At 38.2% G+C, this 25,162-nt stretch overlaps 1 long non-coding RNA gene across 1 annotated transcript in view; it reads right to left on the reverse strand.

The window, feature by feature from the left end:
* The window catches only part of LOC308198592, a 192,026-nt gene that overhangs the window by 133,814 nt on the left and 33,050 nt on the right, over nucleotides 1-25,162 (reverse strand). The window contains exons 2-3 of the long non-coding RNA XR_013954036.1: nucleotides 23,639-23,859; nucleotides 19,967-20,033 (exon numbers count right to left, since the gene is read on the reverse strand). This is a non-coding gene — a long non-coding RNA (uncharacterized lncRNA). The remainder of the gene's footprint in view (nucleotides 1-19,966; nucleotides 20,034-23,638; nucleotides 23,860-25,162) is intronic.

The following is a 25,162-nucleotide window of genomic DNA, read 5'->3' on the forward strand; positions in this document are numbered from 1 at the left end:
TCTGCCAGGATTCCCCCTATCTCCCATTTTCAGGAAGTTGCCGACAGCTTCCCTCAAATTCCAGCCTGGCTGAGTAGAACACAACACTGAGCAGAGCACAACACAACCCACCCTTGAAGACTGAACAAGGAAGACACCCAAGCCCCAGGTTTCTGGAAAACAGAGCTATTAACACTGTCATCTTGATGTTTGTTATTTTCTCCCAAGCATTTATTTTGTTTCGGATTGTCCTGTACCTCCCCACTTCGGCCCCCCCCCCCCCCCCCCCCCAAAAAAAAAAAAGTATAACGGTAGAGGACTTCTTCATTCCACCAATTCCATTAATGAATCCCATATTGGGATTTGCAGCCTCCCAGACTTCCTCATTTATTCAAGAAAAGCACCTGTCCACCCAACCCCAGCACCCAGTGAGGGAGGGACCTGTTCACTGCTGGGCCTGAGCCAGAGCTTTTCCTCACCCTGGTTCAGAGAAATTCCTTACTGCACTGACAGAAGAGGGAGTGCCAGCAGGTCCCTCTGCCTGAAGTTTTGGAAAAAAAAGATACCATGAGCAACCAGATCTACTGGGATCCTCTGTAGACTTCCTTCTAAGTGAAGAGCACCAAGTGTGTCCTTAACACCCCCAGTAAAATAGTACTGAAAGACTTCAAGAAACATTAGAGAACTACAAAAAAAGAATAAAGAGAGCATTGTAAGGGAAGCAGCTTGACAGAAAAGGCAAAGAAGGGGCCAAACCCTGACACTCTACCTCAGAGCAGGCAGCAGGGGTGGGGAGCACTTCATTGCACACGCAGCTCCCTCTTCCTGGGCCAGCCCCCACCTGCAGTACTGCGCCTCACAGGACAGCGCAGCAGCTTCAAACCGCCTGCTGCCAGGCTGCGCTCGGTGCCTGTGCAAGGGCAACAGTGCGAGGGGAGCAGCCCCCACACGGCTCCTGCTGAGGAGAGAGTGGGGCCAAGGTCAGCAGCCACCAGCCATGGACAGCTCTGGTCCCACTTGGTACTGACCAGAAAGACAATGCAAATTGTTTCCATGCTTGAAGTGCTGTAAAGACAGGGACCAGACTGACCTGGTTTTCTCCTTAGGCAACCCTTTTGTTGTTGTTATTATTTTCAGGGTGTGTAGGAAGGCCATGGTTATCTCAGCAGGATGAAATAAAACCAAAAAGATTGTGGATGAATTGTCAGTGTCTCCCCTTGATGATGTTTTATAGTTCCAAAGCCACAGAAATGCAGCTACTGCCTCTATAAACAGCTGGATTAGAACTGGACTGACTCCTTCCACTGAATTCTGTCAGTGTTTCTCAGAAATCAAGACCCTGCTAATCCCATTAACCCTAGCAGCCTGTGTAAAACCACTATGGAAGAATTAGTCAGCTTGGGTATTAGTTCAGTGTGCTCCACACAGCAAAGAAATCGTCTTTCTTTGTTGGTTCATTAGTTACAGATACTGAAGAAGAAACTTCAAATTCAGCCGCAACACTTTGAGCAGCATCTTTCCATCAGAACAAAGAAAAGCAATATTGTTACTCATACATCCCTTGAGCCAAATCTGTTACGTGAGTAGGACCATTAATGTCACCAGGAATATAAAATGAGCAGGATTTGCTCCGTGCTCAGGAATAAAACCTTCTCAAGGAGATGAAATTAGACTCAGTGTAATGTAACAGGAGTGACTGGAAGCCATGGACAGTCTGTACAATGCTACAGTTCAGGGACTACAGAGCAGGTAGTCTTACAGCTCCGTTTTAATATTTTACTGAGGATGATGTTAATGAGTGGTGACTGTCTGGTGCCAGTGTTGCTTCAAATTGTTATTTTAATACAGCTCACATCAACAGCAGTACTGACAAACATAATCAAAATGGCAGTCGATTTGAGAACAGGAAAGGAATACCACCCTCACACAAGAATGAAAAATAAAGGGACTGAATATTGAGAATGAGGAAAAATGCTAAAGGAAGAAAACCAATATCATTTGAAGTTAAATCACTATGCAGTTGTTGCAGTGTGACAGTATGCATGCAGACTCTGTGTGTGACAGCACGGATACAGTCATTAGAATTTTGTTTTCTTGATTTTTATATAGCAATGAGATCAACACATGCCACAACATGGGGAGAACACTGCCACAAATGAGTCCTTACTGTATATTTTTGGAGAGTATGGGCTTGATTTTGAGCATGGCATTAATTCAGTTTCCCCCCATCCTCCCAATCAGGTTCTCATTATGTCGTCTAAAATCTTGATTCAGCCAAGCACTTCTGTATGTGCTTTGTTGGAACATGTAATTACTTCCCATTAAAGTCAACAGGACTAAGTAGCATGGTTAAGTGCTTTGCTGAATCAGAGCCTAAATGACATCAGCTGTGCCAGTAAGTTACAGGTGCAAAAAAGACGACCATGTTTTTAAGAAGTCTGACCTTTTTTCCAGCTAAATTCATAACAGGTCTATTTGTGATTTTGTTGTGGATTTAACTTAGTTGACAGATGAGGTTATCAAAGCTAAGTTAGTTCGTACCTTTCATCTCTCAAATGTTGCTATGTTAGTCCTCACTGAGTCTCTAGAAAACAGCGTAATCCTTACAGAAATGAAAAGTATACTGAAATCACAAATATTATTCTATTTTGTCAAAAGAAAACAGGAAAATAGAAGGAAAATGCAAACAGTTGTTTGCCCTTGAAATTTTGTAATGTGACAGACAGTCATGGGAAAATGTGCATTAATGTTTAAAACAATAAATAGATAAATAAATAATTCCACAAAAGCTTTCTGAGCACATGCAGGGTTTGCAGCTGTCCTTTACTAGTACTAGTACTTAAATGGAGGTACACAGTATGGAACAGCAGCTAGCAGTACCTAAACATCTATGTGTCTCAATCATATTAACAATTCAAATCTGTCCTAAAGTCCTCATATGCATCCCTTAAAAACGTTCACCCAAATGAGCCTCTCCCAGAGAGGGATTCACAATGTCACGATACTGTAAATGAAGCATACCTTAACTTTGGATAGACACATAAGTAAGGATGCTCTTACTCAGTGATCTGGTTAAAACCTTTTTGTGAAGCTCACCTCGATGCATGCTTGCTTATGACAGCATCCATGGCAAGGATGTTGTCATAAGTTAATTAGATGGAACACATCAGATACAATGTGCATTAACCTGAGAAAAATATCAGTGACAGCACCTGAAAGAGTCTGAGAAGCAGTGGGGAAGAGAACCAAAAGACAAAATTCGTGAGCATTTGTAACTGTCATCAAAAACTGGTTTACCTTGTTCCATTCGAGTCCTGATGCTGTGAACACATCTAGGTATTCAAATGCCAAGGCTATCATATACGGGAGAGTAACATGGAAAATCTTATCTATGTGAAAACAACGTCATGAGGTCCACATGACACAAAACTGATGGATGCACCCATGTCACAGAGGTGACACAGGGGACAAACTGAAACACAAAGGAGTGGATCAATGGAATCAAAATGACATGTTTCAAAGTGGACAAATAGCTGTTGGTAAAATAGCCATAGTGGCAGTACAAATAGGAATGCCAATAAGAAATTAGCTATCAACCAAAAAAACTCATCTACAAGCCACACAGACACAACAAGAAAGATATAACAGATGCCATGGGAAAGAGTATCTTAGAATATCTGACCAAAGTCTGGAGTAGTATTACAAGACAGATGAACCTTTAATCACTATTTCCAGACCAATATAGGTTAGGTGCCTTTTCAGAAAACCTCCAGTTGAAGAACATAACATATATTCTATTATTTATTCTATTTATTTCTTTACATTTTCAAATGTGCCTCTCCAAAGATCTAGGGAAAATATACAGATCATTTAGAATTACACACAAAATTCCAGCTAATCCAATGGTCAAAATAAAACCTTCCCAGAACCCTGACCCTCACCCTTCCAAGAAAAGAATCCCACCTTTTGAACCCAGTCACCATCACTCAGTCTACTTCCTAAGAAAAAGCTTGGGAAAATAGTTGGGTTCTTCCACTACCAACCAAGAGGTTAGTGATTGGCCCATGTCAAACATCTAGGGCCACAACGTGCAGTGACAGAAATTATTCTTGACATTCGACTTTTCCTTCTCATCCTCTCTCTGGCATTCCTGCTTTATCTGCAAGTTTATAGTTTATTTTGAAGGAAAAAAAAAAAGATTTTTATCAGCCATTTGCCTTTACCCTTCAGTGCTCCCTGAGACCTCCAAAATATGTCCCTGGAGGTAAGACAACCAACATTTTATTGTTTTTTTAATCTCCAACTTTTGCCTCTGTTGGTCCCCAGAGATGGTCACTCCACATGATGAACTGAACAGAAATACTGAGTATCGTAGTGTTTCTCAAACCCATAACTAAATTGTGCAGTTCCTTTCAGCTCGTAGCGTGCCCATTTTATGGATGCATAGAAAGAGAAAAAGAGTCAGGCAGAAATAGAGTCAGTAGAACTGGAAACAATACAGATCTTGTTTCCATCCTGCTTGGTAAACTGTTGAACTAAAGCATTAGGGACATTCTATTTTAACCTATTTTCAGGTACAGTGTCTCTGAAAGAGTTACTTTCATACCCAAGGTAAAGCCAGGTCTATAGATCTCCTGAGATTTTTCCCCCCCACTTCACTGGAAAAGAAATAGGAATGCATAAGTCATAACACATTAAAATGAAGTGGGAGGGTCAGCCTACTTCCCGTGCTGAGCAGCAGATACATTGCTTTTGTGCTGAGTTACCATAGACTTTTTGGATGACAGATTGCAGATAATTAGAAAAAGAACCCTCTAACTGAATACCTATAATCCCATTATTGACTTTTAATTCATAATCTGTACCTTACTGAACTGAGCAGCCATGCTATAAATTTAATACACATGGCATGACAGTCTGCTCTTTCCAAAACTTCATTTGGTAATGGGATCTGCAGATGCTATCTACTGTAATTTATAATAATCATCAGCAAATATTACATGTAATTGATGTTATTTACTGTTTGTAAAACAGGAGGTCAGACATTTCACATTTTAGACCTGAATTATCCCCAGTTTTCACAGAAAATAATGGCTTCTTCACATGAAGTAGGTTTGATGGGTAGGGAGACCAATAACAGAATTTCATCACAAAAAGCAGTAGGCAGGTTTGTGCATTAAAGGAAGCTTTACATTACTCCTAGCAGAAGTTTGTGGTCTGCACATTCCCCCGAGCAGGAAAATACTAATTGAAGACTTCCCTACTCTGACATCTAAGCTTACATGCTTTTTGTATTTCATTTCTACAGACTTACTAGAAGTTACCAGGTGGTTGTTTGTACTTTTATACAGTTAGTAATTTATGCCCAATGTAAGGTTGACACTGAACTCCATGGTGTGGCCAAGTGCTTCTCCCCAAATATCTGCTCTCTTTCCTTGTTACTTATATTATTCTTGTATTTTCTGTGATGGACCTCTCCTGTAACCCTTGGATTTTGCCTCTACACTACCTCATTGTCCTTTCTATTGCCTCTTCAAGAAAGACACTGATTTCACTCCCAATTCCCTCTACAATAACCAATAAGAAATCCGTGAATCACCTTGCACACTGAGCCTAATCATTACCGTGTCTTCTGAAACATAATCTATGCCATTATTTTTAGCAAGAATATTTCAGTCCTTCAAGGTGAGCAGGGGAAATAAGCAGGTTTGAACCTTGTTAATAAGCCTCTTATTTCTACAGTGGTCTCCCTGGGACTGCTTCCCCCTGAGTGCTAAGAATCAAAGACCACTGGTCACAGTTGTGCACAGTGCAGAATTCAGGACAGCCTCAGGTGGGATGCCCCACAGTACACTGGCTGCTCATTAACAAATGAATGTCCTGGACAAGCATCGTTAAAGATGAACATCTGCCCTCAGACAAGAGCTCTAGGGCTGGTTCTTGCTCTTAAATTTTGCTCCTCAAAAGTCAAACTGTTTTGGAGGCAATGCTTGGGAAACCATTGAACCAGTATAGAGAAAAGCTGTAGACAAGGGGAGAGATGTACACAGTTTTTATATATTAAAAGTGAAGTTCCATTTCTTTTATCAGCAAGTAAAGTAGTAAGGCGAGTAGTAGTTCTCAAGTCAGCCACTGTAGCTTTTGTTTCTATAAAAAGTATTGTACCATCAAGGAATCAAGTTAAATATTCTAAAGTTATTGGTATCTATTTGGGGATGCAGCCCATTTTTTTTGCATAACAACTACAGTTACGGATGTTGGATTTCTTTTGTTTTAGTAACCACAAGTCAGAATTGTTGGTTTATGCACTTTAAACCACTCTCATATATTATTCAGATCACAGTGATAAAAATGGTTTGCATGCTGATATGGGAGAACTCAAGGTTCTTTAGAAAAATGTTCTTCAGCACTTAGCACATGTGCCTTTGCTGCAACCTACCCAGAAACCTGTGGTTGCAGAAACAGCTTTCCACAGATTCATTGCACACATGAAAAAAGTGTAAACGTGGTCAAATGAAGAACTCTGGCAAGATGACCCAGGAAATCCTTAGGGTTGATTGCATTTCCGTGAAAGCAGGGATACAAGTACAATTTTAGTTTCAAAAATCACATACACACATCTTTCAAAGATATAACAAACAAAATGCATCTGAGATATGTCTCACCAAATTAATGTCCACCTAGCAATGCAACCAGTCAAAATAGTTCTGACACAGCTCATCTAGGAATCCATATTACTGCATTTCAGCATTTCTAGCAGACTACTTGGTGTAAATTATTAGCTATAATTCACATGAATGACCTTTCCAGCTCCTGGGTGGAGCAGGCAACAGACTATACACTGAGCTGTACCTCTGTCTGCTTCAAATCCTTTTTAAAGGCATCCAAAGCTATGTAAAGTATGGATCATAAAGCTAATTAGTACACTGTCATTTTTCCCAGTTTGGCCCAAATCCCTCAAAGGTACACTATGTGCATCTGGCATTGATTAGAACTAGCCAGAAAGTCTGCTACCAACTCTTGTTCAAGTCTATAGATCTCCTATGACTTGCAAAGCACAATTTACATTTCCTTTCTTTCCAAGTCTTCCATAAACTAAGATTTAACCTGGAATACATAAATGGTATTGATTTTAAGGTTCAGTTTTAAGTAAAATGAATACTTCAGGTTTAAATGTGCTTTGGTTCAAAGACATTAGATTCTCATTTTCCCTCTTTTGCCTTTCAAATGGATTGTATCCTGCACTGATAACTGTTTAACGAGCACTTCTGATCCAAGGAACATTTGTAGCTCTTGGGAAATGTTAAGTTTTACATGCTTTCGCACTAAACTTTTATCAGAAAATTACCAACAGTCCAGAGACTTTTCTGCCTGTGAGTTAAGAATGCCTTAAAAAATAGGCTGTAAGGTCATGTGTGTGCAAATCTTTACCTCACTTCCACTTGCGCTCTCTCTCCTCACTGTTACACTGACTATTTTTTTTCCACCTGCAAGTTTCCCCATTCTTCTTGCCTAGAGGTCACGGAGCCCAAGCTCTAGAATTGCAAATTCAGTTGTTGCAACAACAGTGGCTGACAGTAACTGAGTGGACACCATGGTCCCCATGGTCACATAATAGCCAAAATAGCTGGAATAGCCTGATCTAAGATGCTCTGAAGCAATTGTCATTCTTATCTATAGGGACTACACAAAGTAGCTATTATATTATTCTCTGCAGTTATCTGTAGCAAAGTGGTTTCCTCTTAGAGCATAGACACAGTTTGTAAAAGGACATTAAGATCCTGCAATTAAAAGTTCTGTGTAAATACAAGGCACATTCTATTGATATTAACCGATAGAGGCCAGGCCTCCCCAGATGGAAGGGTTGTTACACTTCACGGTTTAGACAGAACTTTTCATTAAGGAGGTTATTATGTTTAATATGGGTATCCCAAAGACTTCTCTCCCACTAAGTTAACTGCATTTTAAGCTTTGCCGGTAAAACATTTTTTTTTTTTTTTTAACTACATAGGAATATAAATATTCTAATGTTATACCGGAGGTCACGGACATTTTATCTGAAAAGTGTTGTAAAAGAAAAAGGTCCAAACAGTTTCCTAAAACTATGGGAACTTCAGTGCACCCCTTACAAACTGCTACTTAGAGCATATTCATCTGCAAACACAAGATGGAATCCTAACAGCTGCTGTAGATGACATTCAAACTGCATTCAGATACATCAGATTTGCTGCATCTATGCTCTTCAATTGAGCTCAATTAATCTGAACTATCCCAAGCAAGTTTAACCTACCCCTTGGTGTCATGAGTGCAGCTGATAAGCATTAATGCTTTCCTGAGCTAAGCCATAAACTCCTGCGTGGACTAGTAGCCCCCATGCCTGCTTGGGGTCTTCAGCAACTGATAAAAGCTGTTGCTGTCTCAAGTCGTGCCTTGTATCCTGGATGGGAAGTTGTAAGGTGCTCTTTTCAGATATGTAAATAAAAGTCATGGTCATAGGATCCTTCACTCTTGCCCTGAATGAGGTATACCCCAGCTGGAGAGTAAGTGTCCAAAATCCTTCCTTAGGTATACCCAAAGGTTTACAATCACTATCACATTACACCCTGCCTCTCGTGGCAAGGATTTTCAGGCTTTACTTCTAGGTATAGGCTGCAATTTCATAGGCATGGTACAGACAGCAGGTTATCTGAAATTCCCTGTCCTTGCTAACCGCATGCAATGCAGATGTGGGCTATGCTTGAGCTGATATAATCTGTCAGCAGCAATATGGTAATAATTTGGATGCGGGGTAGCACTTCCTCCTAAACCAAGCGTAGCAGGGGAGCTGTCTGGGTGGCTGTACAGCTGTATCCTGATTCTCCCTAGATATTGCATGAAGCCTGCTAGAGTATGCATCTTGCGTGTTTAAATCCTCCATAGCATCTCTTCCTGTGAGCCTAAAACCTTTTTCCATAAATGTTTCCTGGCTAACATTTTATTATGGGAATGCTCACACCAAGGAACTACATAGCTATTTAGACAAATTACTAGGTAGATGTTAAGTTTCTAGTTAGTCGTGGATGACTTTCTCCAACTGAGTAAGTACAGGCAATCAGAGAGAAGATCGTATATTAAAAATCTGAACTCTAACTAGAGTATGAAACTAGGATGGCCAAGAAGCCCAACATTTTCTGTGCCATGCCATTTACATTTACAATAGCACTGTCTCCACATCTGCTGAAAGGTGTTGCAGACAGCAACTATAGGAATATGAAGCCTGAAAATATTTCTCTTCTTGAAGAGCACAAGGGACTCATTACTGTAAATGTTTCCTCTTCACTCCCCCAAAAATTTACCACTGCCAAAGTCTTTCTGGCACCTGCTCAGTGGCTAGGAACACTTTCAAATAGCTGTCACACAGTGGATGGTCCTCAGGGAAGATACTAGATCTTTAAAGTATGGGAACATGAGAAGAGTAAGTATTTATTTTTATTCACTGCAGATATAAGCAAAAACACTATGCTGGAAGAGCACTAACATAAAGTGATTTCTTAGGGGTTCTTTACTGGTATGCCAGTCAAAAGTAAACTAAAGACAACAGTTGTGACTAAAAGACTCTTTTTTCCCATGCATACAATACCTAGTGCTTTTTTGGTAAGAGGAAGTACTGAAAGGGAAGGATGCAATGTATCTGCCCTTGATGGAATTAGAAAAAATAATAATAAAAAATTATTAAATAGCTGTGCACTCAGCTGCAGTGTAAACATCTCAACATTGGTTTTACTTACACTGTGTCCTATGTTATCATGTGCAGTAATTGTTAATTAACTAATGACTTGCATGGAGTTTTATCTCCTTACTTATTAAAAAAAAAAAAAAACAGTGAAAAAAAGGTGTGGGAAGTCTTTACAAATCACCTTGAAAGAAGTTTGTCCCCCAAGATTTGGCATCCCTGGAGGAAGACTACAGGTTTCATGACAGTAATCAAGCCCTGTCAGACTTAGGATCCATCTAGTTAAGAATTTAATTGCTTGTAGCATCCAAGAAGTGTAAAATCCACAGAATTAGTGATCTTTTTCTAACATAGTCTCCTTTTTTCTGTCAATTACTGTTGCCATACACTGAATGTGAGGGCTGCACCTAAACTGTAGTTTTTAATAGCACCTGACAGTTTTATACTTCATGAATTTATCCCAATTCTTTTTAAACCCATTTATATCTTTGGCTATCACAACCTCCTGTCAAAGGATACTCCAATTTAATTATGTTGCATGGTAAGTACTCTATTTTGTTGTAAAGTTGCTACTGGACACTCTTATTCAGTTTGTTATAAGCAAAAGTAACCTTTTTTTCCCCTCTTCACCTTCTTTATGACATTCAGTTTTATGTACCACTGTGATATCCTCCTTCAATCACCTCTTTTCAAAGCTGAAATGCTTCCATAATCTCTCCTTACACGTTTCATTCCACATCTTATCAACAATGTCATTTTTTTAAATCCTGCTCTATTACAGCCTGCTCAGATAAGATGATCAGAACTGTTTGTACTTATCAAGATGTGGGAGCACCATAGATTTATTCTGTTGTATAATGGTGCTTTTCTATTTTGTTATCAATCCCTTTCCTAATAATCTTAACATTCAGTTTTTTTCCTGCTGTGAGCAATGGTCTAATGTTTACAGAGAAATATCCACAATGACACTAAAATCTTTTCTGTAACATTAGGTTAGAGTCCATCGTTTATATGCGTTTTAAAAATGTTGCTTTCCAAGTGTGTTACTTTGCATTTTATCAAAATTGATCTCCACCCACCAGCTTGTCATCCAATTACAGGAACTTCCTATAATCCTTTACAGTCAGTACTAAATTCTACTGAACGACTCTGCCTATTATTTTTGTATTTAAAAAGGAACTTATGAAAATACTGAGCACACCTCAATGGCATCACATATAACCTTTTAGAGGAAACAGTGATCACTTATTCCCAATCTTTAGGTTTTAACTGGGAATTAATCCACAAAATGATGTTTCCTTTTCTCCAATAATAGCTTAAATGTCTGAACAGCCCTTCCCCACCCCCTCTGAAATTTGGGCATGCCATTTTGACCAGATGACCCACAAAACAACTGACTAGAACATTAACAGGAGCTGACTTCATGTTTAAAAAAGAAAAAAAAGCACAACAATTGTACCAATTTTGCTTTTAAATGCAAATTCTTCCCTAACGTTGTGCTGGAAGAGAATTAAAGCAGGGTTATTGGAGTCAACTGGAGCCACACAGACAACTAGAAAGGGAAAGTAAGGCAGTGGTGCTTTGAATCATTGTCATTATGCCCTCTTTATAGGCCCATTACATATGAGCTAAGAGTTTAACGTTCTGGGGCAACGCCTAGAAAACTTCTCATTGGTAAGTTTTCACTTTGAATGAGATGTGTGTAGCTCAGCACCTGTTAGCCCAAGCACTGGGGTCTATGAGTGGTTCCAATGTAAACAGAGCTTTACTGTCTTCCATACTTAACTAAAATGTCCACTGCACTAATTGATACAGCTTTCTTTCTTTGGGCCTCCTCCAGTAACTTGAAGATCTGAGACATCCTTCAGTGCAAAAGAATAAACATATGTAAGCATGTCTGTAAGTACTGATAAAGGAAGGTGCTCCTTAACAATATTTTCAGTGGGCTCCCCAACACATCCAGAATTATTCCATATATCAAAATTGCTTATCGCTGAAATCCTCTCTTTTTGCATATCCTAAGTTCTTTAGATTAGAAGGAACAGAACATCATGTTTAAGAGTATATCTCACAGGTTCAGATCTTACATCTGCTTAATCTGTATCCCTGTGTGAATAGCTTAGATAATACGCATTATTTAAAGCAAACAAGGAGTGCAAAGATAGAGAATAGAACTACTACGAAATAGCAGCTCCGCCATGAACATCCTCCTCTACTGACCAAAAACATAAATGGCAGTGTTGAATTTCATCTGAACAGTGGCCTCATTATTATTTATTTATATAACAGTACATAAGAGACTTTATCTTAAACTAGAATGGGAAAAAGGACTTTCTCACATAAAGATGATCTCCAAGGTGCAGTATAAAAATAACTCGTCAAGTTATATTTTTTATACATATATAAATATATTTTATTGCTAAGAAATTCACCAGTATAATGGCATCAACTGAGCCTGTAATTAGACTAGAAAATACCTTTGTCCTGTGTCATTACGTCTGAATGTTTTAATGCAGCAGTCTGAGTCTGTGTGTTAACCAAAGCTTAGATATGCAAAATCAGAGATAGCAAAACGTTAGAAGTTAGATGATATTCAAGTGCATGCTTGTAGCTCTCAGAAAGCGAAAGGCAATCTTAGTTCTTGGCCCACTCTTGCTCCACAATAGCAGAATGCATTCAAGAACTTACTGTGGATCAGTTAGTAAAGTACATTCTTTACACTTCTGGGCCCTAATACGTGTCTTCCTTCTTTTAGGTACCCCATTTAAAAGTGAAAATCAAAACAAAAATCCACCTCCAAATCCTTAACCTTTTCTTTAATTGTAGTGAATAAATAGCATTTTTAGTGGCTTTTTCCTTCCTAGCCATATTGAACAGAGTTATAGCTATATTTACCACATTAGTATATAAACTGTTCCATCATCACTCTGCAGTTATGCTTTTAAATAAAGCTTACATAAAGTACTGCTACTTTATAATTTTGACAGATCAATAAAGCCAAGAAAACAGCAGCCACATCTTTCTGGTAGCAATTACTAAGATTACATTAGAGGTATTTAGTGCATTTAGGCTATTAGAACAGTAATGCTTATATTTTATATAGGTGGGGCAGGTAATACCAGCTATTAGTAAGACTGCTTAACAGTTCCTATTTTAAGACCCTGTTTTTAATTTTTTTAGGTGCTCTTAACTTTGAAAACTTCTTTTGGAGTTCAAAATGGAATTTTCCATCTTAGGTATTTTTGCAGAACTATCATAGTGATTTGACAAGCTCAAAAAAAAAAAAACAGAGGTAGGCTCTTTTGTCCATGATTAAAAAAAATGGACACCCTCCTCCCTTATCTGGGTGTATTTGTCATTGCTCAAAATATTAAGGATGCTAAAGAATATCAAAGATTTGAAATTTCATGAGGAAAAGGGCTTGATAAATTCTGCTCCTAATTGCTGTGTAGAGGTTTCTTAGATTTTGTTAGAAGTTGCTCAAGGAAGACATCTCCTGCAGCATTAAGGCCAGGTGTAGAAGCACATGCCCTTTATCTCAAGGGATCTCAGTGAGCCAACACCATATTCAAATACAGAAAAGACAAGAGAAAGGGGAAAGAAGATGATAGTGTGGGGAAATGGGGTTAGAATCCATTAAAAGAAAAAGCACGGACTGATGTGAAGCACATGGACTGAGGCTAGTCCCATGAAAATGGGAAAGAAAGACCAGGTATGTAAAAAGCAGAGGCATAAGAGGTGATATTACCTGGTGAGGCACTAGTGGGCAAAGGTAGAACTGTGGTATCTCCTTTTGCCCCAGTAATTCAAAGAAAGGGACAGAGTCCCTGAGGCTGCAGGAGGTTTCCCAGGAAGAAGAAAAAAAAAAGTTGAGAAGCCAGCAAAGACAGAAAAAAAGGTTGACTTATCTTTCTTTGGGACTTCACATATCAAGAGATCTGAATATCAGAAGGAAAAGTAAATAAAAATAACAATAATAATAATTAAAAAATAAAAGCAAACAAAGCATATCTGGGCAAGGAGGTCAACTAGATGAAGGAAACACATGGATGAAGCGTTAACCAGAAGAAGGGTGCTGGGATTTGAAGCCTGTATTTTAAAAGTGCTGAATAATCCAGAGAGAGTGGGGTTTGACTTTAATTGAATGAGGACAGAGAAAGCTGTAGGAGAAGAAAACAATACCAGTTAGTGGCTGCCTTCTAGGACACAGTCCTGCCTGTGGCCTGGCTGATGTAGGAAGCCTATAGAGTTGGAGATTATATCAAAATGACATGGACAAGCTTCCAGAAATTGGTTTTGCATTCTTTTAAGTATTCTTTAAATGCAATTTATGTGCATACATTCTCACATATGCTATTAAATACACACTAAATTATATTTTTTGGCTACTTCAAAAAGAGAACAAAGCCCAATATTTAAGATTGCTGAGTGAAATTTTCTTTCCCTTCTTCCCCCACTTCCCAACCTAGCATCCTTGAAATCCCACTTGAAACATCAGAAACTGAAACCATATCTGATTAATCTTCGATGAGGTTATCTACTCTTCTTCTGATTCAAGAACCTTTCCCAGTCCACTTTTCAGAACAAAGCTCACTTTTCAGAACAAAGATGGAAAACGGCTGAAATTACTTCTTTATGCAGTTTCTTTCAACATATGCTCAAGAGTGTGGTAGCTTTATATCAGCTGAGTAAATACTGCTGATAAAATAATGTTACTATTAGCTGTCAGAATGGGTTAAATGCATCTCATTTCAAAGTTGTTCCATTGAATGAAATATAACAAAAGAACTGAAACATTTTAATTTTTCATTTTATTGTCACTTCTATCTTTTGATCTTCTTTCAGAAGAAAGAAACCGAAAGGACTTTTTTTTTTTTTTTTCAGAATATTAGCCAGTATGATCCCTAGTCCATTATATATAACACTATTAGACCTCAATATCAAAGCACATGAATAAGACTGGTAACTAAACAAATCAGAGGTTCCCTTTATAGGGTCTATACAAATCAGTCCAGTTACTAGTAGATGTGGATAATGACTTGGATTCCATTAGCTACTCTAAAATTTAAAAAGTGAATAAGAAATTACTCACTTATTTTTTCCTAGCATTTTGCTTCTCATTTCTTAGCTACAATCACCTTTTCCTTCTGGTATTCTATCTTTGGTTATTCCTACACCTAGTTGTTATTTTAGGGCCAGAAGAGTAAGGCTGAGACTCTGTAAATCATCTGGAACTCATGATGTTTGACCATTGTAATTCTGCTTAGGAAAAATATGCTTGTATTAAATAGGAAGAACATCCACAATAAAGAATATTTGAATAAAACATTGAGGCTTAGCTTTCTTACATTAAATACACAGCTGTTAATTAACACTGTAGAAAATTGTTAAGTTACTACCTATATTATTTGTCAATAGCTAAAACAACACGTAATTAATATCAAAAGGAACTGCATAACCTTAGTAGTTATAGAAATCAAAGAATGAATAGGTGCTAGAATAAGTCAAAATGTTTAGAAAATAGAAGATTCATAAAGGAATGTGTCTTTATTGTTGAAGGCACAAACTGGCTCCAGATATTAAGAGAGGGAAATATGAGTTACTTCTAGTTGGCACGAAAACGTACTATAAAACCAGTTAATCTTTCTCATATGGAAGGTATCTAGTAACTGCCAGTTTTGGAGAGTTACAGTGCTATTTTCTTATCTAAAGATGCGTAGAAGATAAGATACGCATATCTGAAGAACATTAGTTTAGCTGGATCACAAGTCTATTTTCAAAATTGCAGTCTCTTTCAGAAGTTACATGATTTAGACTGTCTCAGTCTTCAAGATTAAGGACAATACATCTGCGTTTCAATACATAACGGAAAGAATACAGGAAACTGTTTCTTTGGGACTTCACATATCAAGAGATCTGACCACCAGGCGGAAAAATAAAAATAATAATAATAATTAAAAAAAAAAAGCAGCAAAAGATATGTTCAGATCTTTGGTTCAAAGTTCATGTTTGCTTTCAACTTTTTACCTTCTAGGGCTGAACCTGAAATCTACAGCAAGTGAAGGAAGTTAAGTGTTTCTCTTCAAGATCTCAAAGACAGAACCATTTGCATTAGTAAAGTACACTGTATATACACATAAGTGGTAAATCCAGCCCATGCAGAAGCACAACCCAACCACAAAGGCTACCTGTAGAAGCAGCTATTTGCCATTGTGCTCCAGATTTTAGGAGGCACCAAAACCTCTATTTCTGCCTGGACAAAGCTTCACTTATGTATACACAAGTGCATAACCTGGAATACAACCAGAATTCAGTTTGAGGGGACAGGTGACTCAAGAAAAGAGTTATAACAAAGCTTACCAAACATTTCAGAGAGTCACAGAATGTAGAGGGGATGAAGCAGATGCAGATGGGGTCTAGAAGTAGTGAAATTCACACTATTTCTAATTTAGACATGTTTGATCCATGTTAGCATCACTCTCACCCAGCCAGAATATTCAGTCATTATACCAATGAAAAAAGCAAAATCAGCCACTGCCTTGATACATTTATTGCTTCCTATGTGCCCCACTTCACAAGCTAGCCTGAGCTGCCATTTCCCCTTTTATGTGAGGTTGGGAGAGGTAGCCAAATCCCTGCTCAGTATTATGGCACAGGGGCATGCATGCACAAGGACTACATGTCAATTAAATATTTATGAGGAAAAAAAATATAGAGAAACTTATTACACTGCTACAAGTCTGTGGTTCAGAGGTACACATGGTACCCCATGACACTGGTAAGACAGAAAAGCACAGAAGGATTTGAGGTCTGAGGTTATGAAGTTGAAGGTTTATAAAGTTCTGGTGGGGACAGATGCTGCCATACCCCAGGTAAGGGCTGACATAGACAGGCAACCCTTGGAGAGATTTCTCCCATCCAGGAGAATCTTTGTTTTCCCCTGTTTTAAGATTACCATTACTTCATTCTTAGAATGTTGTTCCTATTTTTGAGGCTACATATACCTCCTATCGATTTCAGTTTTGTAGTGTAACAAACAACACAACCTTGGGTAACTAATTAGGGTTCTCAACCTATAGAGCCTGCTCTCAGACAGACCTGCAGAGCTATTATTAATTTTAGCAAGGGCTGCTGGGACGTAGCTGAGGATAAAAGCAGACCATATGATCAACAGGGTCTAAGCCTACCTCATATGGGTTTGCTGAGGCACAAGAGCAGATAGGGCTGAGCTCTCTACCTCTCCCTCATCAGCCCCCCAGTGTGTGACTGCATCAGATGACACAGCAGTGTAGCTTGTTTGTTCAGACTGGAACTGAATTTCCCCTAACAGCTACAGGAACCATAACTACCTAATTTCTGAAGCATCATTCTTAAAAAAAGAGCACTTTAATAATCTTTTTACTATACATTAACTTTGCGATAAATTTACACAACATACAGGTAAATTTATAACTATACACTAATTTATTCAAACACTACATGTAATGAATATTGAGATTGAAGTTTATTGAGACTCAATCTCCCACAGGAGAGATTGGTGAACCCCAGGTTGCCAACATAACTAATTCAGGCTTCTCACACTATTCTTGATGATACAACCTTAACTAAATGACTGCTATTTTTACAGCAGGAAGTATACTTCAATCAGCTCATTGCTATTCAGCATTTCTTTCCATTCTGTTGTCTTTATGCATTGCATTACTTAGTTTAAATCTAAAATAGGGTATTTTTTATAAAATAAAAAACACTGATTCAAGATCATGTTAAAAATGATGATCTTAAGTTTCTAATGCTGACACCTTTATTTCTTTAAAGGAAGGTGACATGTTATAAGCAAACTTAAATTAAAAATAAAAGTGAAAAGAAGTTTCATCCCACAAGAAGAAACACATAAAAGCTCAATTCTAACTACAGGCATCAATCTCTACCCCAAATAGATACCCATACAAGTTTACCCATCTTGATTTACAGCAGTGGCTTTGTTTTAAAACTCCATATAGAGATCCATATGACATACATAATGAAGCCCTAAATTTATTCCTTAGTAGAATCTCAGAGGCTTAAATCAATAAACACTATAGCCAGTTTTAGGAACTACAAATATTTATTAAACCTCCCAAGGGGAGAGAATGTACATTTATGATGGCTCCTGTCAGTCTGTGCACTATTTATGCCACTAATGGACAGGACTGAACAGAAGTTACTGTCAGCTGAAACAAGTTTTCTTTCTACTTTTTGTTGATAGCAGATTACTCACACATAACTAATTCCATGATGCATTTTTAGCTATTAGTATTAGCTGCTAATCTAGACAGCCTATGGTACTGGTGCCACTTCTGTTTCTTTCTTCCACATCATCCATTACTGTTTTCTTGCACAGTCTTTTGCAAGAGTTTTTGCCCTTGTTCTCTCAGAGAGCTTGTCCTGAGGACTGTCAGGAGAAGAGCTCTCTTACATACTGATATATAATTTCTGGCACAGGGGACACACAAGGCCAGAGCTTTAGAGAAAAATCACAGGAAAGCCATGAAGAAAAGTCACTGAATCCAAATGCACAGCTCAGGGGCTTCATTTCCCCAAATCCAGTTATTCTGGCCATGAAGTATGTGGTGCCTGCTACAAATCAGAAATAATAGGACAACACCAAACACCACTAATTTCCAGAACTCCAGTAAATAATTATGTCAGATAAAATAGAAGAGAGACCACTGACACTCCTGTCTGTAAGTATAAATACAGGGTGAAATATACCTTTAAAATGAGGGCGCAAATCACTCAGTCTCCTAAAAAGTGGTCCAGCAAAATGCAGGGACTATCTGGTGTGTGCTAATGCAGTGTGCTGATGGGCAGGAGAGGGAAGATATTAGATAGGTTTGGACATGGAAATGGAAAGCAGCTCCCCTCCCGCTAAACTCAGCCACTGCAAGAGTAGAAAGTTATTCTAAAGCGTGCTCTCATTTCTTTCCTACTAAATGCATTACTTTGTTGCTCTTTCATTTTTCCTTTTTGTTATTCTTTTGAATACTGGCCTTAACTCCAGTACCTGTGATCTCATACAATCTTTCTCACTTGTGCAAAGCGAGTGAGAAGTGTTATTCTGTGAAAACGGGAGCATTTAACAACCCTTACTGATAGGTACTGGAATAAAGGAGTGCCAGATGAAGGCTTTAGTCTTTTTTTTTTAAATCACAAAGATAGCAAGATGCAAAGCAACATAAAGCAAGTCTCATTACCCTCAGCATGTCATGACTTTCTACAGAAGGTCATGGCATTGGGCTTGTCAGGTGTGAGATGCTCCAGGTGACACTTATTTCTTTCCTCTGCCATATGTCTGTGTCAGCTTGCACTGTCAGAGTATTTCCCTTTGATAAAATCCACATCACGCCCAAGAAGCCAGATTTTCAGCCTTTTTTTTCTTTTTTTTTTTCCCCAAACCAGAGACCTAGAATCTAAGGCTGAGATCTGGCCAGGTACAGACAACTGTAAACAAGTCACATTTCTCCATCGGAAGATCCAAGCAGAAATAAGACTTCTAGTTCAAGCAACTTTGACTGCTTTGTTTATGCCCAGCATTGTTTCTTGATTCTTTCTTTAATAGACACTTGTTTGCTTTCAGCAGGTAACTGTGAGTCTGAACATGTTGTTTTTGAAGTGTGTTTACTGAATAGAACGGAAAATCTGTACCTTGCCCACCTGCACCAGCTCTGTATCTATCCCAGATATCTTTTTAAAAAAAACAAACAAAACCAACACTGCCAAGAGTCTGTCTCTGCAAAAAGTCCCCTTGTTCTATATTTGTCTGTATTGAACCGTCATTGTCTTCTATTGATTTTTAGATAATCTAACTCTCTAAATAGCTGGCAGTAGTGTTCTTCATTATTCACAGTTTTATCCATTTATAGTATCATCCATCTGTGATTTTTGTTGTTTTTCTCTTTTTTACTTTCTTACCTATTTCCTCTGACTTCGCCAAACCAGTTTTCTTATTATTATGTGAACCTAAAGAACTCTGCTTAGGCAACAATCTGAAGCTAGAATAGCGTCATTAAATTTGCACCTAGCCTTTGAAGTACTCCTTATACACTCTCTACACTTACAGAAACCTCAGAAAACCTGAAAGAACTTGCTCCAGTTCACATACAGGATTTGCTGTTAAGTTGATTAAAGTAACAAGCCACACACACAGTTCTCTAGCTCAAGCCACAAAACCATCATGATATAAAATAGGAAACATACTACTCTGTCACAAACATAGATTTAAATCTTTATTCTTACCTTGTGTTGGTTTGTAAGGCAGTAAGTACTCAGTGGAAAATAGGAGCATTCATCAGCATTTTTTCACCTACAAAACATTCACAACAAAATAAGATTTTGAAATTTTTGCAGTCTTTAAAACAAAGAAAACATTTTCATTTACAGCTGTACAAATGTAATGTACAAAATGTACATACATACTTGTATAAAGATTTTGAAAGCACATAACAAAACCACAAATTGATCAGATGTGTTACAACAGGCCTACCTTTGCCTTCTCTTTAAGGAGCTCTGGAAAGGAGAGGAGGTTTCAAACAGGCTTCAGCATTATTGAGCAATAACCAAATGGCAAGCACCTGTCTCACACACCCTCACAAACATTTCTCACCTAGCTTTTCCAGGGAAGGCTGCCTGGTTTCCTCCCTGAATTGTTACCTTAAAGGCTCGAAGAAGGAGATCTAAAGCAAACCAGGAGGCCTAGCTATGCAGAATGACCGACCCATCTATTAATTACTTAAATGACAAAATAGAAACCTCATCCCATACTTTCTCTGGAGGCTGCCTTCTGCCTAAGGCTTCGCTGCCTGAGATGCACACAGAAATACTTTGACACTGGAGCTGCTGCTAATAATGCCCGTGTCCTTCGCCTGCTATTTAATCCAGGCTGGCCCTATAGAATAGCTTTTCTTGACACTGCATAGACTTAACACCTGAGCAGCAACATAGCATTGACCATAGCCTTGACCTATTTCCCAGAGCAACTAAGCTGGTTTGAAAATCACATGAAGAACAGGACAAAAAGTATAGCACATGTGGGCTTTAGGAAAAGGATTGTCATGTTCAGGAACAGAAAACAATAAAAATTGTTTATGTGGTGTTGTTAAAGAGATGCAGGTTTGTAGGCTGAAGAAAGTAATTTGCTTCAGCAGAATAAACTCCTTATGATTAAAGGAAGTAGAGTTCCAGTATATAAACCAACACCTCTCAGTAAATCAATAAAAATGGGAAAAAAAAATACATACCAACTTCATGTCTCAGAATTACTTTTTTTTCTCATTATGTGTGAAGTGGGTTAATCTCTCCCATATATCATATAAATGCCATACATTTTGCTAAGCCTTCTAGAATGATATCAAAAAGCTTTCTGAGAACCAAATAATTCAGCCTAATCAGTACCAAATAAAACAGTTCTCCGTCATCAGGGATGTGGATAATATGGAGAGAGACTGTCTGGGATGCAAGCAAAATGTTCAGTGCATGCAGAGCTGGCCATGCAGGCTGGTGCAGCATGGACAGTGCTGGGAGCCCAGCACGTAATCCTGGCTCAACCAAGCTGGTTCTGTACTTCACCCTGTTGCTGGTGGGTCTCCATGCATGGGGGAACACGGCTCAGAGATCACTCCACAGCAGCTCTGGGTCTGGAAGATACTATCTAATCTGTTATTAAGATAACAGCACCCTAACCACTAGAACAATGAGAAAAATAGGAGTGGTCCTTCAGTATGTTGAAACAGATTTTCACTGCTGTGCTGTAATAAAAAGTTATTTTTGAAAGCCATTTTTTTCCCCCTACCTTTATCTGTGGGTTATAAGAACTATCTAACAGTTTTATTATGTTTGTACTGACCCCAAACTGCCTTCTGTTCAAAAAAGGTTGATGTTTTTGTAGATATTTATGTAATAGATAAATAAAACCAAGATGACAATAAACAGATAAATTATAAATGAGATTTAATCATTAACATTCACTCAACTACATGTATCTGTACCCTGAGACTGTCATTATTTGGCCTTCAGTGTTTGTGTATGATAGGTTTTCATTTACTTGTGTACTAGTGCCCAAACCTTTATAGATTTGTCCCATGTCTCATATACAGAATCTGTTGCAGATGAGGGCAGGAACTCAGCTGGCTTTATGGATAGATGAAAGTACGCATAACACCGTAAAGGTTCAACACAGATGGAATTTCTTGGTTACTGACATCACTTGAAATGGTTACTGACACTATCTGAAATATGTCAGTAATTATCTAATAGAAAAAGTAACTCAGATGACTTTTTATTTTTCTGAAATGTCCTTTCTCACCTCAAATAAATACATATCATTTTATAAAAGGTCTAAGTGACTTGCACTTTTAATTATATTTGTTACATATGATTACATTCAAGTCACTGAATGTAACAAAATCTGAATAAAATACTGCTTTCCCTTTCTAAGCCATAGTTTATCCATTGATGAATTTATGTTTAAATTTAGTTCTGCTGACATTCTATTAAATACTACATGATCAAAATCAGCATCAAGGGGTTTTCTTCACCTTTTAAAAATATTTCAAGTCAGCTTTACCAAAAATTTTAGCAACTCCTTACTCAGTAACCTTGAAATTGTAAACGTATCACAAATGCAGCATTATCAGAGATATAAATGGGCTCCAAAAGGGCAAAATAAAGAAAAAAAAATCTAACTGCAACCCCAAATCTCCTGACTCTTGTCTTTTCAAACTCTGAAAGTCCAAAAAATCTCAAAAAGCTGATGTTAGTGTCTATATTCAAAATGCTACCCCAGAGAATTATGCTTTCCTCAACTGCTTCTATGTGCACAGCCATTTTGTGAGCATAAACCTGTTTTCCACCTGAATGTTTTTAACATTACTTTTTAAACAACAAAAAAATGGGAAGTAAAAATAACTCTGGCTCCATTATGCAGTGAACACAGGCAGACCTATAACTTCAGTATGACTCCATAACAGAAGCTGTCCACTGGTGTCCCTACACATCCCTTTTTGCACAAGCAGGCTTAAATTAGTAAAGACATATGATGCATTAAGCCATGCACATTACACTGTTCAGGCTTGAAAGTGCCTAATGTTGAATAAAATTTCCCACCAGCTGTTTTATGTTGGTTTGTGCTCTTATTGGAACTATTACATAATTTGTGGAAAGAAGAATTAGCAAATCGGGTTTTGTTTTGTTTTGTTTTGTTTTCTAAAGAAAAGCAGCGTATCATTTGATTTCATAGAAACAGAATAAAGCAAGTTTTTTATTCAAATTGGAAAAACAAAGGGGGTTATAGTAAATGGTCATAGCACCATCACTTTCAGAATGTATTAATATACTGTGAAGACACGTCTGCATCACAGCAGTGTCATAATTAACGGTATATCTAAATCAAAATTTTTCTGCCTGAATTATCACAGCCTCAAACCTTTATGTACACTGACTTACTGCAACATATGAAACAGATGGCAGAAAAATGATAAATAATATGTTGTATACCATTTTTCAAGCCAAAGATATCCAGCGAATGCTACAAAATGTATGTAATATTAAATCAGATTAAATGAGTGTGAATGCACACACACAGAGGATTTAATTCTGATCTCACTGGAGCCAATCATAAAATTACGAATTGCAACAGAGTTAACATTTCACCTATTGCAAATCTGTGCACACAGAGAAATGCTGTCTCCTCTGAGATGGAAAGTGGAAGCAAAACAGCATGCATGATAAATGACCCAGTCATTAGGTTCTCACCTGAGTTATTACAGAAATGGGCTGCACTACCACCAGCCGGTTTTGAAAAGTTTTGCTCATGTTTGGAAAAACTGCTGAATGTCTCCTTCCAGGAGAAAATGTGGGGCTAAGACAGCATCGGTAAGACAGCTAAGCCTCTGGGAAAGAGTTAAGACTTACCTCTCCTCCCGGTGAACTATCTCAGATGGGTTCCTTCTCATTATGCTTGCTTCTGTGAATCCCCCTTTTTTCACCACATTGTAAAGAAGTCGGTACCTAATTTGAGCATTGCAAAACTCACTAGTGTCTCTGCTTTAAGAGGCAGCAGACTTTCACATCAGAAGATGCCAGCTGCAGAAGTCATCCACACCGCAAACTGTGTAACTTCCACGGTGGTCCAACTGTAAAAGATGAAAACAAAATCTCAAACTGGCGTTATGTGAGACTTTCTTCAGGAAGACATGGGAGTTTTCATCCTTTTGTCACTGCATTAGGACTTTTATTACCACATACTTGGACTATATAATCTCTGTGGGAGACAGATTACACATAGGATGAAAACAAAATCTATTTTTAATGAGAAATAAGACCAAGAACCAGGACCATTAATAAGTAGAAAGGCCCAAGGGGATGGAGCTGCCATGATAAATGAATCTTACCATGTAGCAAGTGAAAAACATCACAATTATTTTTTCTTTAACGCTACCTAATCTTAGCATATATGTTTTTCCTAGAGGTGAATGTGGGCTTAGTCTCAGAGTCTGTCTGCTAATGCACATACATAATACAGGCTTTTTTGGACAGGGAGAGGCAAAGAAGACATCCAGAAATTACAGTAGGGCTTAATTTGTGCACAAAAGCAAGTTGAATCGGACCCTCAGAGCTGGGTATCCCCCTGGCAGCATACCCAGGATAGGAAAGGTGAATTCACTGCCCATTCACTTTCATCCGTGTGTAGATTTTAGACTGAGTGGTCTGATTTCCCTTCTTCCTTGACAGAGCCCAAATGACCCTTATGGTCCATATTTGTGCTTAGTGGTACCAATCGTCAGTATAGCTAAAAGTAGTCACCAGTGGGAAGCATGTGTTAAGTCTCAATGGAGAAACATTATCTGAGTAAAGACTATCTGTAACCTTATTTCCAAGGACTTATATTTTATTTCAAATGCTGAGCACTGGTGGGTGAGAACACTCAGGATCAGGCAGAGGGAGATGACACTTTTTCAAAATAAAGAGGTCAAAAATTCTTCAACATCAGTTTCTGTATACTCAACACCCTCTTTTCTATTTTTAAGCACCAGCCAAGCAGGCACTTTTTCTGGTTAACACGTCCACACAGGTTTCCTTGGCATCCCTCAAAACCTGGCAGCACTATTATATGTGAATGCGGCACTTTTCCATCAATGGACAAACTACCCTGTTTCCACTTCTTGTAATATTAAACCCTCAGAAGACGCCTTTGTTGACTGATAGATGCCTCTTTCCTCTTCCCCCTCCTCTTACCGCACTGGGATTGGAGGCCTGCACTTTGTGAGGGTTAATATTTCTGATTTTCTAATTTACACAGTTAAAAAGATTTCCCATGGAAGGCCAACTTTATGCAAGGGAAGACTAGTTTAAAAATACAAAATCCCAGGGAAAGAGAAATGTGGAGAAGTACTTCAGCAACGTAGTTTAAATTCAGCCCTGTAAAAGCTCACATGA

This window comes from Anser brachyrhynchus, assembly GCF_964034855.1.
Source record: "Anser brachyrhynchus genome assembly, chromosome: 7".
Taxonomy (NCBI): Eukaryota; Metazoa; Chordata; class Aves; order Anseriformes; family Anatidae; genus Anser; species Anser brachyrhynchus.